The sequence below is a fragment of the Microtus pennsylvanicus genome, chromosome 18, assembly GCF_037038515.1.
Source record: "Microtus pennsylvanicus isolate mMicPen1 chromosome 18, mMicPen1.hap1, whole genome shotgun sequence".
Classification (NCBI taxonomy): domain Eukaryota; kingdom Metazoa; phylum Chordata; class Mammalia; order Rodentia; family Cricetidae; genus Microtus; species Microtus pennsylvanicus.
In genome coordinates, this window is record NC_134596.1 from 19,336,224 (window position 1) to 19,354,818 (window position 18,595).

Genomic DNA, 18,595 nt, shown 5'->3' on the forward strand with positions numbered 1-18,595 from the left:
CTCAAAATGATCCATAAATACATATTTCAAGAACTTATTTTAGATGCTTCTAGATTAGAAAAATATGCGAAGTTCACGGAGAGGGGTGTTCATTCATTTCTTCAAGCACAAACTTGAATCATTTGCTGGCCATGGAGGGAGGAGGAGAAACGTCTGTGGGTTCTCGGTACATGTTTTCAATTTACAAATAAAATTAGGGAATGGTGTGGCCCAGGGCATCAATTTTTTTTTTCTGGTGTGTCTGAGAGGGCCTTGCTGAAGACGGAATTAGTGGGTAAGTAATAATTTGTGATATTTAAACTTAAATATCGTGGGCAATTGTGCCCTGAACAGACATCTGCACTGACACCAAGCTGAATTTGCCTTACGCCAGTGCTTTCTAGTCTAGTGCCCTAGAAACAGTGTCTGTGTCAAGTTGATGGCCTACACAAATCTGGCAGGCCGTTGTGCATAGGTGAAGGGAGATTTAATCTGACCCTTTTAGTTCCATTCCTTACCTTTTTTTCTTGTCCTCAGTTCTCACAGAAATATTATTTACATTTCTCCTCCTTCCCAGTCTTCCTTCCCTTCTTTCCTACACCAGCGAGGGATATGTATGCTTGCATTCAATTCTTAGAGGAATACCTTAAGGAACTATCTTCAAAGAATTTCGGTTTCTAAAATTAGAGACACTTGAGAAAAAAAATCTTACCCAGGTACCCAGTGACTGGGACTGTTATCAAGATTCACACCTGACCTTCAACGTGAAACAGGTTTTCGAAATTTTCATTCACAACAACAAAATAATTGCTTGCATTTTTTTTTTGTTTTTTTGCAGTAAATCTCAGGACAGGCATGTAAGAGGAGAGTGACTGTTTCCCAGACGAAAGAGCTCAAGTCCTTAGGTGTGCTCTCTCTCTTAGGGTGCCTGGATAGAGGTAAGGCTTTGCGTGGTAGGTTAAGCCAGCAACTCCTCACACCAACAGCAGAGTTGTAGATGGAACTGTGTGTTGTATGGGGGATGTAGCTGTATGTGGATGCAGTTGTGTGTGGATGCATTTGTATGTGGATACAGTTGTATGTAGAATTCAGCTGATGCCTCTCATTCAAAAAGTGATGTGTATTCCTGCATTAAATCCAAAGGGGCGAAGTCTTAGAAAATCAGTGAAGTAAAAAGACTATCCCCAAAACATATGTGCCCACCAGACAAAGCATCCTACTAAGGAGGCAGTACATACTTGGAAAAGGGTTCCCTAGGGGAAATCATGAAAAACACACACTGCAGCCCTTTAGCATTATGGGAAGACATCTACAGTTCTGTGTCTATGTTTGGAAGGTGGAAAATGTCTTTGGAAATGATTACCCAGTTTTGAAATTAACTCATCCATCAAAAGGTGAACTTCTGGTAACCTAATAAATAGGTTTTCTCCTTATCATTATCATTATTAATGTCTTCATTGTTGTTATTGTAGCATTCCGGTGGCTGGTTCTGGCAATAGAAATCTAGGATCCGATACTTTTCCATAATTTATCCACAGAGAACCTGGGCAAGTAAGTCACTCCTTCGGGCTTTATTTCCCTCTCTTTAATATTTTGATTACCATAGTAACTGATCTATGGAGGTATACAAGGATTAAATAAGTAGAAGCATATAAAGCATTGCACCCAGGCCTCAGCAAGCAGTTAACACTCAATAAAGGTCAGCTAATTGTTGTACTTACACAGAAGTAAAGCAACATTGCAGCTGCTAAGGGCATGCTCAGATTGGAGACCTGCTGATTAATGAGCCAAGAGTTATGAAACTAGACTATGTACCAACTCCAAAGTTGGACATGAAAATGCTTTCAACTGAAAATTTTGAATGAAATGCTATTCTTGGTCTTGCCTCGGGCCTGCTAATATTATTATCCAGGCTAAGAATTGTAATCAATATCCAATTTACATCTCTATAGCTTTGTAAAAATATGGTGGGAAGTCCGTCTCCAAAATGTTTTCTAGTTTGCCAGTTATTTATGACTAGGGATGCTATCAATGTTTGTGGTCATGTCACTGAAAGGAAAAATCCAGGCACTGGATTTCCATGTGGACTGGTAACTTTTTAAGAATTTCCCAGAATGGTTTTGCATTTGCTATACCGTTCAACCTTTCTCTAAGAGAAGCTTGAGTGTTCTACCTTCTCTACATTCTCATCAACATTTGCTACTGTCTACTTTTTAATGAAAAGTGTTTTGGAGGGAACACAGTGGTGTCATATTGAGGTTATATTTCCCTAATAATGACTAATGATGGTAAATATCTCTTCATGGTTTCTTGGATTTCTGGTAAAATGTTTATTGCTAAGTTTTTATTTTTTATTTCATTTTATTTTTATTTTATTTTTCAGTTGTAAAGGATATGTCTTAGAACTATTTTTAAAAGTCAGATATGTAATTTTAAAATAGTTGTTATTGCTCAGATGTGGGTTAACCTCCTTTTTGTATCCTCTTTGCTGTCTTTTCTAAAGCAGAAAATTTGAACTTCAGTGCCACCTACCATAACAAACTAGTGTATGTCTCAGAAACTTGCATAGTTGAGCAAAAAGTGTCTTTTCACAAGTTTTTGATGTAAAACCTTTACTTTTCAATAATTCTCTTTAAGCCTATGGTCCATTTTAAGCTGGGCATTGTGGGGGTAATTGTGAAATTTATTGTCTACATACAGTGTCTTTGCGTCATCTATTAAAAAGGCCATCCTTTTTTTGTTGAAATACCTTGACATTTTGTTGAAGAGAATATCAATTGACCCTAAATGTAAACATTTGTTTGAAGAATGTCCCGTTATTGATTAATCTGAATTTGTTAGAATCTCTTTGTAAGGTAATCAGAATTCTCGAGTGGTGAACTAGATTCCCTGCTCTAATCCCAGGGATTAGGACCATGATGAAATTTTATGCTTTTGTTATGTTATTTGGCAATAATGATATTGGATATGCAATTTAGGCCACCAATCTGTGGTCTTGATAAAAAACAACCCCTCAAACTTACATGACTCCATTCCAATTCCATGCACACCTGAAGACTACAGTTTCACTGATGCACAGCAGGAGAGACTGTCCTAGAATGTGAGAAAGATGTGCCTCATTGTTGATTCTGTACGGAAGTGGGTAGCCCTGTGGCGGAAAATGAAGTCATATCACAAAGCAAAAAGTAGCCTTCTACCAACAGGCAACACGGTACCAGGGACATCACCTCTACCATCAGACAAATGGGAATTCCTCCCAGGGCAGCAATGAGCTCTGAAGGGAACCCTGAGAAAGATGAGAACAAGCTACTGAGACCTCTATTTTGCTAAGCACAGAAGCCAGCTATGCCATATTGGACTTTTTCAGTAGAACACTGTGAGAAACTAAATGTGGTTTTGTTTTGAAACTACTGAATTTGTGTCAGTTTGTTGTATGACAGAGTAAGTTAGAAAATACCTTGGTTTATATTTTACAAGTAGTAAAATAGTTAAAAAATAGATAATTATTGAAAAGATTGAAAGTGACAAAAAGCATTATTGGACCTAAGAGAAACTTACTTCTAACAATGCCCTCATGATTTCAATTCATATTCCAAATTCTATATTATCTTCTAATCCATATTCCTAAACCTTTGTTGGTCTTTAGATTTCCCACAACCATTCCAGTAGCTGGATAGTTATGAAAATTCTTTCGCTTTTCTCTATCCATTTCAATATTGTGAATGTGTAAAATCTCTCAAATAATCGAAATATAGTGTTTGATTTTTTAAAGTAACTTTAAAAGGTAATTAAACTTCTCCACATCAGATAATTATTTTTTTTAAATAATATTGGGTGTGCCTCTATTGGTTTAATTTTTCCACATTCCCTTCAGCAAACTTTTCTTTTAAATATAAATCTTCAGTATATTTTGTAGTTTATTCCTAGATATTTTACATCTTCTGTTTTTTTTAATTTGTGTTCTGGTTGTTATTTGTCACTGTGAAAACATTGCCTTGATTTTGACAAGCATGACTATGTCTTCTACTCGACTTAGATAAATTTATTACAGCTTGGTGATTAAATATATATTTCTCATAAAAATTTGTGTACAGGACTTAGAATTTAGTCAGGTATAAAACAAGTGACCTATATTTTAATTCTACATTCTGAACATTTTTTAATTAATTTATTTATTTGGATTTTCGAGACAGGGTTTCTCCATAGCTTTTGGTTCCTGTCCTGGAACTAGCTCTTGTACTAGTTCTTGAACTAGACCTTGAACTCACAGAGATCCACCTGCCTCTGCCTCCTGAGTGCTGGGATTAAAGGCGTGTGCCACCATTGCCCGGCTACATTCTGAACTTTGTATCTTTATTATGTTGTTTTATTGCTATTATCCCTGCTTTCATCTCTCAAAGTGTTTCTAATGAAAGTGGTGGCCCCAAAATGGCTCAGTAGATAAGCATGTTTGCCATGAAGGCTGGTGAGCTGAATTTGATCCTTTGCATCCCACATGAAGGAAAGAGAAAACCAACTCCTATGTTACCCTCTAACCTTCTTCCACTTCAGTTTTTTTAATACTTTTGTGAAACTTTGAAATAACATAATTTTCTCAAGTTGTTCATATTTATTGTGTATTAATTTCTGTAAGATGCTTTTCATGTATATATTGATGTGACTGATGTTGAACTTTTCATTCTATGATGATAGCTCTTCCCGTGTCCAGGGACAGAAACAGAGACTCCTCCATGAAGCCCAGCCCTCCACCACTGAACTACCTACCACTCTGGGTCTGTTTAAACTCTATTGTCTTCCTAGAATAAACCACAGCTCTTATGATATATGATGCCTTTTAAATCCTTCTTGAGTCATTCTAAAAATGTTTTATTGAAGACAATTCTCAGAACATAGTTCTCTGTAACAAAATATCAATGAATGGAATCCACATTTGTGCTTATGTCAGTCAAAAATTGAAAGTAGAAAGGAACTTCATAATATCATAAAACATCTATAAAATCTTTCGAGCTTAATGGTGTAACACTGAATCTGTTCCAGCACAGAGATTAGAGACACAGAAAGGATGTGCACTCTTGGCACATCTTCTTTATGCACCTGTACAACTTTAGTTGGCTAAGATTATGGACGTTTGGGTCTCCCCTTATCTTCATGCTAAATAGAGCTACTGACAGCCAGAGCTGTATTTGATGAATCAACTAACCTAAGTCCCGATCTAGTAGAACCATTGATCCTGTTGCTCATGTACCACGTAGATTGCTTCTAAAAGAGAACGGTGCTGAGTGTGCAGTTCAACAATCACTCTAGGCGGCCATTTTCATTATTGCAGAGACTTTCACATTATACAAATATGCCCCACTCTTTCAGAACACCCAGACCCAAGGAAATAGGATACATGCAGCTCCAGGTAAGAAGTTCGGATTCACACTGCCCCTATCTAAAAGTTAATAGAACATAAATACTTTCTGTGTTACTGAGTGATACTGGTAATTTCTGAACTCTGAATGTTTCATTTAGGGAATATATCTTAAATTTGGTATCATTATAAATATAAATTCTAAAACATCTTTGCAAAGTTTAACAGTAATGAGATAAATTGAAAGTAAGATGATGTTGTTGAAAATATTGGAGTAAAGAGGAGAAGATAAAAATCCAAGTTAAATAAAATTGTTTAAACCAACTAGAGTACAAAATTCACAGTTAAAGGATATAAAACAATGTTGAATGAGTTAAAATCAACATGAACAGCTTTTGTTGTAAAAATTATAACCTTATGGACATTAAGCTGATGAAAATTCAATATAAAAAATTCAATATAAAAAACAGGGCTAGAATATCAAAAGGTACATTAGAACCAAACTATATACAAACTCTAAGTTTATAATATTGACTGTACTATTTATTATAACATATTTTATATAGAGCCAGCTGGTGGTGGCACATGCCTTTAATCCCAGCATTTGGGAGGCAGAAACAAGCAGATCTCTGTGAGTTTGAGACCAGCATGGTCTACAGAGTGAGTCCCAGAACAGCCAGAGCTACACAGAGAAACTGTCTGAAAAATATATTTATGTGTGTATAAACACACACACACACACACATATATATATATATATATAAATGTGTATAAATAAACCCATTCATATGAATGGATTAATTATGTAAGTAAAGAACTCAGGAAATACCTTGAAGAGGCACATAAAATTAACAGGAAACTTTTAATTAAGAAAATAAAGGAAAGATAAGCTAACTAAATAACAGTGAATACTTAATTCAAAGAGTTCATACAAAAGCAATGGCCTTCAAGCCTTATCATTGCAATATAATTACCATTAGAATCTAATATAAATCTTCCATTATACTGGCCCAATTCTAAAGTTTCTAAGTGAACAAATAATGAAAATGTACACCAAGATGTCAGGGAAGAGGGATGAAGGAATACTTGCAGTAACTGATATCAAAGCATACCATTTCATCAAATCATCATTTCTCAATGGTGGCTATGCTGTGGAGGTATGCATGACAGAAGCGTGTGTATGTGTGTGATAAAGTTGGACATAGTTAATGTATCTAGACTAGGAATGTGTGTGTGTAGAAGCAAAGGTGTGTGTATTGTGTGTAAGTGTGTGTGTGTGTTCAGATATATGGAGGTTAAAGGTGAACCCAGATGTCATTCTTCAGATGTTATCTTCCTTACTTTGTGAGCTAAGTTTTTTGATTAGAAATTGGGGCTTACCAATTGACCCAGGAAACCGCTCCATCAAGTTCCAGGGATGCCTATATCTCTGCTTCCCTAGTGCCAGGCACACAAATTTGTGCCACTACACCCAACTTTTTATGCATGTTCTGAGAACAAGATTGTTTTTATTTTTAATTGCACACTAAATACTCACATGTCTGGTATCAGTATTGGTCTGGAAACACAGTTACCACACATTTAGAAATGTAGATTCTAATGACAGCTTTAAATGTGTAAATTCTGTGACAGAGATTGAAACCTAGTTAATTCTGTTGGTCACAATTTAAAGCATGTACTCTTTTGGACAACAATCCCACTTGTGTGACATCATTAATGTCAATTTTGAAAACTTCTTCCAAAAGTTGGAAGCAATGAAACACTCCCTAACTTGCTTAACCAGACCATCATAACTCTAATAATGTCTTTTGTCATGAAACAGCTAACTGACAGAGATAATGTAAGGAATGAGGTTGTTTATTTTGGCTCACAGTTTGAGTGTATAGTGCCCCTAGTGGAGAAGCCACAGTAGTAGGAGAATGAGGAAATCAGCCACAGGAAACCTATAGTGAGGAAGCAAAGAACTAGGAATGTTGACAAACACTCTCTCCCGTTAATCAGTCATGGTTCAACCTATGGAATGGTGCTGCCCACATTTAGGGTTGGTCTTTCTTCTTCAGAGATATGCTCAATGGCTTCCTCTCTACCTTATGATGATCATAAATACCATAAATTTAATCATCAAGCCAACCATCACAAGTCTACTCTTGTATGCTTTCATAAATATGTATTATTTTTAAACATAAATGTCCCCAAATTTCTCTCATAGGCTCATGGTCTTCTGATAATGTAAAGACATTTAGAACAATTTCAAAAGCACCCAAAACTTAAAAAAGCTTTTTTCTAAGTATTCAAAGTAAGTTCAAAGTACAGGAAGTCTTCTGAAATTCAAGACAATTTCTTAAGTGTGAGATTCTATTTTAGAAATGCAATATTTTGCTGGATCGTGGTGGCACTTGCCTTTAATCCCAGCACTTGTAGGTAGATCTCTGTGAGGTCGAGACTAGCCTTGTATCCAAAGCAAGTTTCAGAACAGTCAAGGACTGTTACACAGAAAAACCCTGTCTCAAAAAACCAAAAAATAAAAAGATTATTTTAAAAAAGAAATGCATTATTTTGATATACAATGGCACAGTGTCACTCCTATTCTAAAAGGGAGAAACAGGATATAACAAAGAAGAATTTGACTGAAAAAAAATTGAGAATCAAAATCCTACAGCTCCATGTTCCTCCTCTGCCTCCTGGTGGAATCTCGAAAGTGTTTAGTTAGCTCTGCCTCCATAGTTTGATGCCTGAAATATAGATAAACTCTTGTGAACCAGCTCCACTACACGTATACACCTTTCTCAACATATGCCTCATGGTTCCAATGTCTCTAGAATCCTGTAGCATCCTTTGTAATTAAGATTTTACCTTCACAGTTTCATTCAACGGTCTCTCTGGGTCTCTGATTCTGTCAAATATTGTCTTCCCTCAGTGGATCCCTGAATTGTGGGGCAAGACTTCATGACACCTTTCGTCTTGTATATCTCATACTTGAAAAACCAGTGATGTGTGGAAAACACCGCAAAGTTCTCTTGCAAGTCAGGGGTGGAGCTTGTCCCATGGTACTATTGTACAACTGACATTTTTGAGCTGACCTGGAGAAACACTCCCCTGGATGGATTATTTTGATCAAGAAATACATAGAAAGATAATGTCAGTTTGTACTCCTGCCTTCATATTAATTTTCATTTTCGCAGGATGAAGTTTCTGATAGATAGGTTTTTACCCTCAGGGATAAGTCCTTGTGAAGAGCATTTTGTCTTTTTAATGGCAATAATCTCTTTAGCAAACGCAGCTGCTTTTGATACTACTTTGTGATAATGAACCCCATTCTTTTATTTACAAAACTTTACATACCTGACGGCTCCACTTTGGGGTCTTCTGTTGTAGAACGAAATGAAACAGTACCCATACCACATTCTGAATGTTATTCTGTCTTGCCATTCCCTTCTCTAAACCAATTAGCCCATCACTCCTTAGTCAACCTCACTCAAGTTCTCAGGACACAGGCAGAATGCATCCAGATTCTCCGCCAGAACAGAGCTCCAAATGGCCTCTAGCCCACTTTCTAACAGAGTTCTTGCTTTCTGGAACCTCACGAGCCCCACTGTTAGCATTATTGGTGTTTAGCATTCTGGTGTTTTAAATTCCTGCAAGGAAGGTTACGATATTCAAGGGATTCTTGTGTTCAACATTCTAAATTCTTCCACATTTTCCCCATGAACTATTTGGCGTAGGAATTATATGGTTTGGCTTTTCACAATAATTACCCCATTGTTGATAACAATTTTCTGTATTTGATGTAGTTTCATTACTCTAACAAAAGAAACAAGATGCCGGGCGGTGGTAGCACACGCCTTTAATCCCAGCACTTGGGAGGCAGAGGCAGGAGGATCTCTGTGAGTTCGAGACCAGCCTGGTCTACAAAGGGAGTTCCAGGACAGGCTCCAAAGCTACAGAGAAACCCTGTCTCGAAAAACCAAAAAAAAAAAAAAAAAAGGAACAAGAAACAAGGGGACAAGGGGTTTATGTTGGTTCATGGTTTGAGGGTACACCCCACAATGGTTTGGTGGCAGGGACACAAAACAGCTACTCATATTACATCTGTGGTCAAAAAGGAAAAAAAATGACACTCATGTTGATGTCACCTACTTATTCAGTCTAGACTCTTCGTCTATGCGACCCATATATCAGCTAGGACTTCTCACCTCAAATAATGTAATAAAGAAACACCCTTGTAGACACGCCCACAGTGTTGTTTCTATGATGAATCTAACTGCTATCAAGTTGAGCATCAAGTTTAACCACAGCAATATCTTTGAGTAAATGTATAATAGGAACATTTTTAAAACTGCAAATTCAGAAGAGAGGCAGGAGGGGAGCAGAGAAAAATGTAGAGCTCAATAAATTTCAATTAAAAATGAATAAATAAAACAAAAAACTGCAAATTCTTAACCAATCATCAAAAAACTAGAATCACAAAATCAAGGTGAAAGATTTGTAAATTAAACAGAAGCTATAAGTAAAGAGTAAACAAAATTAAGTTTATTCTGGGAATGCAAAGTTTATTAAATGCATAACATTTAGCAACTTTCTAATAGAATTGAGATAAACAAAAAATAAAAAAATATATTCTGACCCTATTAAAACATTTGATAATATTAAAAATTCAATTTATTAAATCCATATATAGTGGTTGTATAATGATGGTCCATGCCTTTAATTCCATCACTTGGGAGGGAGAGGCAGGCAAATCCCCAAGTTTGAGGGCAGCTTGCTCTACAGAATGTGTTTCAGGACATCCAGGGCTACAAAAAGAAACCCTGACTCAAACACCTCCCTGCCAAAAGCTATATTCAAACTAGAAAAGACATTTTCTATACTTGATTAATGATATATATGAAATCTAAAATAATTACTCACAGTGATTGTGTTAAAAAGCTTCCCTGTGGGACTGAACTTATGGGTGAGGAAGGATGACTGTGTTACTGCATTTATTTAACTTCATCCTGGAGGTCCTGCACAGGGGTAAATTAGTTTATAGCAAAGGTAAAAAAAGAAACATTATTTGCAAATGTGAGCTAGGTATATAAACGGTAGAAGGTAGACATGATAGCTAACGAGGAATAATCTATTTGTTGGCTTATGTCACAGTGACAAAATGCCTGGAACTGAAATGTCATGCAGAATAAAGAAAAGCTGTTTGGGGTTCATGATTTTAGAGGCTCAGTCCACGTTCTCTTGGATTTGTTCTGTTTTGGTCCTAAGACAGTGCCGTGTATCATGTCAGAGCGTATAGTAAAGGAAAAGCTCACTCCATAGCAACACAGAAGGTCAAATTAGAGAGAGGAAAGTGCCAATATTCCCTTCAATATCAAGTCCCTAAGACTTAACTTTCTCCAAACAGGTCCCAGGCTCCAAAGGTTTTACTGTTCCCCAGTAGCACCAGATCCTGTGAACAATCCCCTAACACATGATCTCTTGGAGGAAACTCCATACTCAAATCACAGCAAATGTTAGGTCTTCTAGCAGATAGCAGGATTCTATGAAATGTACACTATGATGCTGGAAATACATAATAATTCTGTGTAGTCGATCAAAAAGAAAAAAAATGTACTTACTGTTTGATTTCGCTCAGAAAAACTATAGAAATCAGGCACCTCTATTATGTGAATTCTCTTGCATTCAGGTAAAAGGGCAATGTTTAAATTTTTATGTTTCCTAAATCTTGACTATGGCAGCAATGTCAGAAAAATCTTCCTTTATAACTTAAATAAAAAGGCAACAATTCAATCCTGTGCCTGGAGTGCAGTAATGGATGCAAAGGTGACTTCTACATCCCACACCCCCAGCCTGGGTCTCTGGGAAGCAAAGACTAATGTCTCTTTTCTTCATTATGTTTATTTAAGAGTAAGAGATTGAGATGCCAAGGCCAGTAAGAAGAGGTAAACATAGTAATAATCATCACCATTTTCAAGTGGACTATGTGTGTACTAACAACCTTGCTGCTTTCCTGAAATACGTGGCTGATTTCTGGCTCTTAACAGCTAACCTTAAATCTCTAGGCAAAACAAAGGACTATATGACCATTGTTCTGTAAGAGAAGGGGACACTTTATGAATTATCTCATTTGTATAGTCATCCAGAAATAAAAGACCTTGTATTGGTGTGTAGACTTGAATGAGGGTTCCCCTTGAAAACTGAGATGGTCTTGGCTCACTTCCTTTTGTGTGCTTGATGCATTTTCTAAGGAGAACATGGAGATTTACCAGGGTATCACTTTTAATCTGATTGTTAACGTCAGTGCTGAGTTAAAATTTTGATACAAAATACATTGTAGATTACTTTCTATGTAGAAAAATATTTTAAATAAAAATATATTAAGAAAGATTTTTATAACATACATCAGTTGTATTTTTTAAATTCTCTGAGTATTAAGAAATTAATGTTTCGGAGTCAAAAATAATGCATTTATTTTAGTAGATATCAAAATTGTCTCTGTATTTGTGATGGTATGGATAATGCCATCTTATTTAAAGACAAAAGTGGGACCAGAAATATCTCCAGTTTAATTATAATGAGAATCGTATTATAATCAAAGAGGCTGCTTCATCAGGAGCTCTAGAAGTGTGACTACAGAAGACATTTTTAACCTTATAAAAATCCTATTTTTTTTCAAATTTTTATCTTTGTCAATAGAATTTGAATCACAATCTATTTCTATTTCATATTATTTCATATTTGTTTAATCAGATGCTCAAGCCTTATTACACTGAGCAGCATGAGGTTAACATTCAAGTTTTAGGCAGAAAGCTTAACTCTAAAACACCATATTATAGTTTAGCTATTTATCTCTAATCAAATATATAATAATTAGATAAAATGCAGAGGTATTTTAAATCCATCATTCAAAGTAATCTAATTTATATTTATGACTTCATAATTATATTAAGTGGCAATGATGACTAGAATCTTACATATTGAGAATGAGCAATAGATAAAAGATAAACTTTTATCTTTTCCTTGGTTATTCGATCTCACTAATTACACATTTAATAATGATCAATTACACGTTAATGCACATAATTGTTTTATTAAATCTAAACCATAGTTAAATGCTTATTTAATAATCTAAGTTAGCATTGCCCTTTAATCTCTGTCAGTAAATTAGAGTTGCATTCATCCACCTAAATTTTAAATTATCTCTTGTTCTGCTCTCTGCTTTCTTGTCTTGAATTTTGGGGGGAAATCAGCCTACTTTATTTGAGCTAACAAAACAAAGTTGAGAAGAATTACATTTTAGACCTCAAATGATTGAATTTATTTGAATTTTTTGTTTGAATGCCAGTATCTAAAATATAGAGTTAGCATTTATTTTAAACATGAGCTGATAGAGTAATAATTTTAAAAACAGATAATTTTCAGCTGCTCAAGTTGCGCTCTAAGCCCTTTAGCTCCTTATATCACTTGTCAAACAATACTGAAGATCAGGAATATTAGAGATACTCTAAGGGGGAAAGGGAACTAAAGCAAGGAGAAGGCTTTAAGGGACCTTTCTAGGCAGCTGCTGATTGAAGACCACTGTACTCATCTCTAGAGCCTGTTCCCACTCCCTTTCCCTCCCCAGCCTTGTCCATTGGCACCGAGAGGTGGAAATATAACTAGGAAGTTGCTTATCACCTCCTTAAATTATTCCAGGTGACAGAAAGATTTTTCCATTCACTAGATCCCATAAGATTTTTGAGTTCTTATTGAGATCCACTATAAACTTACCAGAGTTTATTTACTTTCATTGAAATGAAACTAGAATATCAAAGAAAAATTATTTTACACGATTGACGTCGATGTCTTTAGTAAGAATGAATATAGCCAAAACAAGAGCAGGAAAAACAGAGCCGCATTACAAACATCTAGGCACACATGCGTGCACAGTTACACATACGAAGAAAACCAATGAGCACCTCCCCAAACTCTTAGAGTATCAGCTGGACACATAGTTTTACAGTGATTGAGTAGAATACACCATACTATTCTAATACCCCTTCTTAAGAAAGAAATTTCACACGCTACAGAAAAAAATCCCAAATGTGTGCATTCTTGCCCAAATCCTATGCATAGCACCATGCACAAAACTCTCTTCTAAAAACCGTGATAGTACGAGTGACAGAAATATCATATCATTTTGCAGTGAAGGGATCTCACAAAAGCTCAAGTATACCATGAAGAAGTGGCAAACCCTAATGGCACCCCTTATCTCTTTTTCCCACTTCCTCATCTAAGAATCTTTGAGGCACAAAAATATTTCAGAAGAATAATGTACATAGAAATGGACATAAGAGGCTTCAGTTCTGCTTGAGGGTCCTTCATGCCCTTATCATAGTAAATATTTATACTGAATAGGGTATGTAAGTAAGTAGGCATTTGTATAGCACTCAGGCATTTAATTGCAATATGAACAATAAATACCCATGAACGCTAATGATTTATGAGGCACAAAACTATCCTTCAATGCCAATCTATTCTGAAAATAGCATTTTGAAAGGCATTTGATTATTTTTTAGATATCATGTAATGTGTTATAGCATGAGCATATAGGATTTAAATATCATTGGCAGTTCTTACAAATTTTTGATGTTTGAGTTGGTCCCAGAGTCAAATCGATTGATTGTGGTTAAGCTGCCAAAAGAAGTATCACATTATCAGATACTACTTTTAAAAACTTTTAAAAAGGTCACTGAGCTTCTCAAAAGAAGAGTATACAGCTATAAGTTCCATTTGAGGTGGTTCCATGAGAGAATCATTCACACTCGCTATAGGCAAATGTTTTTTTCTCATAACCAGCAAGCTTGGATTTATATCAGCTTGCTTCAAAGCAATGTCTTCCAGCCAGCTCTAGACAAAACAGAAGAATTCATTTCACCCCTCGGGCCTGGAGACCTGGCCCCAATGAGATACATTGCTTCATTTTGCTTCCTCGCTTAGTGTCTCCTGTAGGTGGTGGACTGGTGAGATGGTATCTGGAAGGTGATTTGGTGAAAATGGTGGTAATTTAACAGCAATTTTTGTGTCTATGCTACCCCAGTAGGAGTCATTCCAGTTCTTCAAAAGTAAGAGCTTTTATCAAGAATCCAAGGAGGGAGGCTTGTGTGCTCAACATGGAGTTAAGTTGAAGAAATGGGTAAAACACACAGAGCTTATTCTAGCCCGACAGGCACACTCCACACAAGATGTGCTGTGGGCACACAGAAAGGCAGCACCGTAGGGAGGGCTCAGATTAAATCACACCCGCTGCCGCCATCAGTATTCTTGCTTGTCGTGGCTTTTCTATTTGGGGAGAGCTTATCAACAGACATGAGTTCAGAATGATGAGTGAGACAAGTGATAAACAGAGACGGAGAAAATGAAACTAAGCCCTCTTTCATGTCTGTTCTCATTGTTCTTAGTCAAAAAGCTGAAGTGCATGGGCGCCCGGCGTGTCACCCTGGGACGTTCGCGGCTTTGTTTTGTGATTATAACAACTTTTAAAAAATATATTGCTTTTGAGAGGAAATGGGAAAAACATTTTTCTTCACCTGTCTTGTAGCACATGTAGAAGAAATATTATGAATCTTACTGAACACACCTTTTCAAATGAGACTCCTTTTCTTAAATACTCAATTCATGTATTAATTTCTACAAGCCAAATTTTAATTTTCCTAATAAAATGGCGGTCTCACATTCAAAAACAACATTAAACAGAGGTAGACTTTTCATGGTTCTGAAGAATTTAAGTGTCAGGTTTACCATTTTTGTGGCTTTTGGTCATTTATGTATACATAAATGTATACCTCAGGATAGGCCTTATTTTTGTTTGCTTGTTTTTGTATAACCATTCAAATTTATGAAATATATTTAAATTAATTTTTAAAATCTATTTCCAGCACATACATTGTCCCCTCAGATGCATTTTCACTATCTGCTGAATTACCAGAGTTGCTTCAGGAATTTGTGACCTGTTATAGGGTAGTTAAATCTCAGGTCCATTTAGATTTATATGGTGTGCACAACACTCTCTCTCTCTCTCTCTTTCTCTCTCTCTCTCTCTCTCTCTCTCTCTCTCTCTCTCTCTAGGAGTGTCTTTCTTTAGAAATGGTAGGTAGACAGGGCACGCCTACATTCTATTTTATAGCTCAACAACACAGGTACACAAAGGCAGTCCATGATCTCATTCACATTAACATCATACTTTACAGCACACTAAATGTAGCTACAGCCTTACCAAAATTTGAAGTACACAAATCCAGAAATTAGTGATACTCTGAACATTAGGTACAGAGAAACATTATGGAAGGAGCAAAACTTTTTTAATTATGTAATTGATAATACAGTACATATAATAGTGATAGCAAGGAAGATTGTTTCAGAGGATATTTTTTTAAAAAAGCATAACAGAATGTTGTATTTATGCTTTTAGGCTTAGATCCTAGGGCAGGAATCCTCTGTGAAAACTTGTAGATGTGTACATGAAATAAACATAGGAGAGGCTGGTTCCTGCTGGCTACATTCTTAAATATTCCAAGGTCTGACCAAAGGCAATCTGAAAGGAATTATTTAAACCACAGAAACCAATTATTGACAAAACACTGTATAAAATATATAAATTATTTCTTTGTTTTCCTTGCAAAACACAGTACTTCTATACGGTTGACATATGAAGAAATGATTAAATCAAATACAGCTGAAAGGAAAAAAATCATATCACAGATACATCACAGATCTTATAAGCAAATTCTAGTTCTTTAGAGTTCTGGTTCTTTAAATTCACAATTTGGTACACTTCTGCTTTCTGTTTGAAAGAAATATTCACTTTTGTGCCAAGTTTTGGCTTCAACATTTTAGATACTTTCCCTTAAATATGTTCTTTCGAATATGTTTTTCCTTACAAACCCAAGTCCTTAGAAGGAAAAATGTGCATAGGCAGAAAAATCAAAATATTTTCCTCTTATAGCAGCAAGATAGGAAAGAAAATTCCCAAATTATATTTAGGACAAGTTCTTGAAGGACATATATTGCAAGAAGGAGATCTCATGGGATTCTCCCAAAGACAAAGAACCACTGGTATCTACCAACTGAGGGATGGAGCATTACCCTCTTCCAAAAATGGTTCTCTTAATTAGTTAGTCTTAAAATCATATTTACACAAGGCATGATAAATGGACTCAACGGTGTGTGTGAGTATGTGAATATATTTGTATATATTTATATAATAATAATAATAAGACCAACAATCTGAGGTAGAAGAAGATAAATGAATGGAAATTGAAAGATAGGGGCCATGGGAATGGAAAGATTTGGGACAGGGCCATGGGAATGAGAAGATGTTAGCATGGGAATGGAAAGGTAGAGATCATAGAAATGGGAATATTTGGGGCAAAGGAAATGTTGGAGGAAGAATAAGGAAGAGTGAGTAGTATAATTACATTTCTAATTATTTAAATTTAATAAAAGAGATTCTTATTTCTGTGCTGCAAATTCTATTATCAAGACCATGAACAATCTACAGTAGTGATACCACAATTGTCCTCAGATATCTTTAAAATATTTTCTTGATCAAGTCCTCTTTACTTAAAAATCTTGAGTCATGACTCAACACTCAATCTAGAAGTTAGAGTTGGTGGATAAAGTTATTGCCATATTTCAAGTCATGATTGTTTGAAATAATAAACACTTGATGACTATACTTCTTTTACTTATTATTATTTGAATAACATTTAGTATCTATGTAAACACGAATTCAAAATTACCAACACCGGTGTGCTTATGTTTCTGTTTAAGTGACCTTTTGTAAGTAATTAATTTTTAAGGTGACAAAGTGTTTTGATCTTGTTTAAGACAAAAGCTCAAATGACAAGCAGAAGAAAACACTGAACTTTGTCATTAGATATTATGAAAATAAAAGAAAATTGAGAAGGAGGCCCCCAAATGAGTAATGAACTAAATACTTATGGGATACGATTGAAAGGCATAATGTACTGAAATGCAGAAAAACTATCAATTAATGAAATAATGGCTCAAAAATACTCAAGTATTTGTAAAGATACAAAATTGCAAATTCAATACCTGTGTAAAATCCAGTAGGAGGAAACAAAGGAAAATTTATAACACTTCTCAAAGTCGAAGTCTAGAGATCAAAAGAGAAACAGAAAGCATATTGAATGCAAGGAAAGAGTCTTTATAGTCAGCACCAACTTTCCATCAGGCACAAGTGAGTAAATAAATTATATTGAAAAACAAGTAAATTCCAACCCAGACTCTATACCCAGCACAAACATGCCCCAAGAACAGAGGCACAATAATGATATTTAGGTGTAATAATAAACTAAGGGAGTGCCTTGTCAGGGGATTGGACACTAGTTACTGGTGCCAAATAAAGTTCTTTATCATGGAGGAAAAGAAGTCTTTGGAGACCAGATATTTTTTACAAATAAAGGGGTTTCTGAAATGGAAATAACATACAATTAATAAAAACAACTTTAATTTAAGTTTTGTTAATGAATATAAGGGTCTTCTAAATACTTATCTTATATCCACACTATGGTGTATCTCTCACCCTAATCAAGCAAATGTCTTTTTCCATAACACAACGGCTGTTGCAGAGAAACACAGAGTATCATAGAGTCGAGAATAAGTGACTGTGGAGTATCCATTCCCAAATTGGATGTCTGTAACATAACCTTGAGAGTAAGGATCAGAGAACATAGTGGAGAGGGGCCAAAGGGATTGTAAGAGTCTTATGACCGGAACTGCTCTGAAATGGGTATCTTCAGAAAAGGGTCAAGCACCCATGAACTCTTAACATCTGTGGTCACCAACCTAAGGCCCGCAGGACATGATGTTAGGCCATATTCCAGCACAGATGAAGGAAGGAATCACGAGGCCCCACCTCTCCTGGAATAGCTACAGCAATCTTTCCTCAACTGCAGGAAAAAAATCAGTTTTCTATCCTGTTTGGTTTTCAATATCAAAGTAGTTAGTCTAACCCCGTGTGCACATAGGCAGCATAGACTGGTTTATTTGGGATATATAATAGGACACATATATGTATACTATATAAAATTGTATTTTAAAATTCTAGAAGAGAAAGACAATATGAACGAATTTGAAGTGGCAGATGCAGGAGGAACAGGGGAGGAGGTAGAGTAGTCAGAGAGGAATATAGATGATTGAGATGTATTCTTTTCATATATGAAGTTCTGCAATATAAAAATTTAAAAGAAGAGAGTTTCATTATAATTTGTG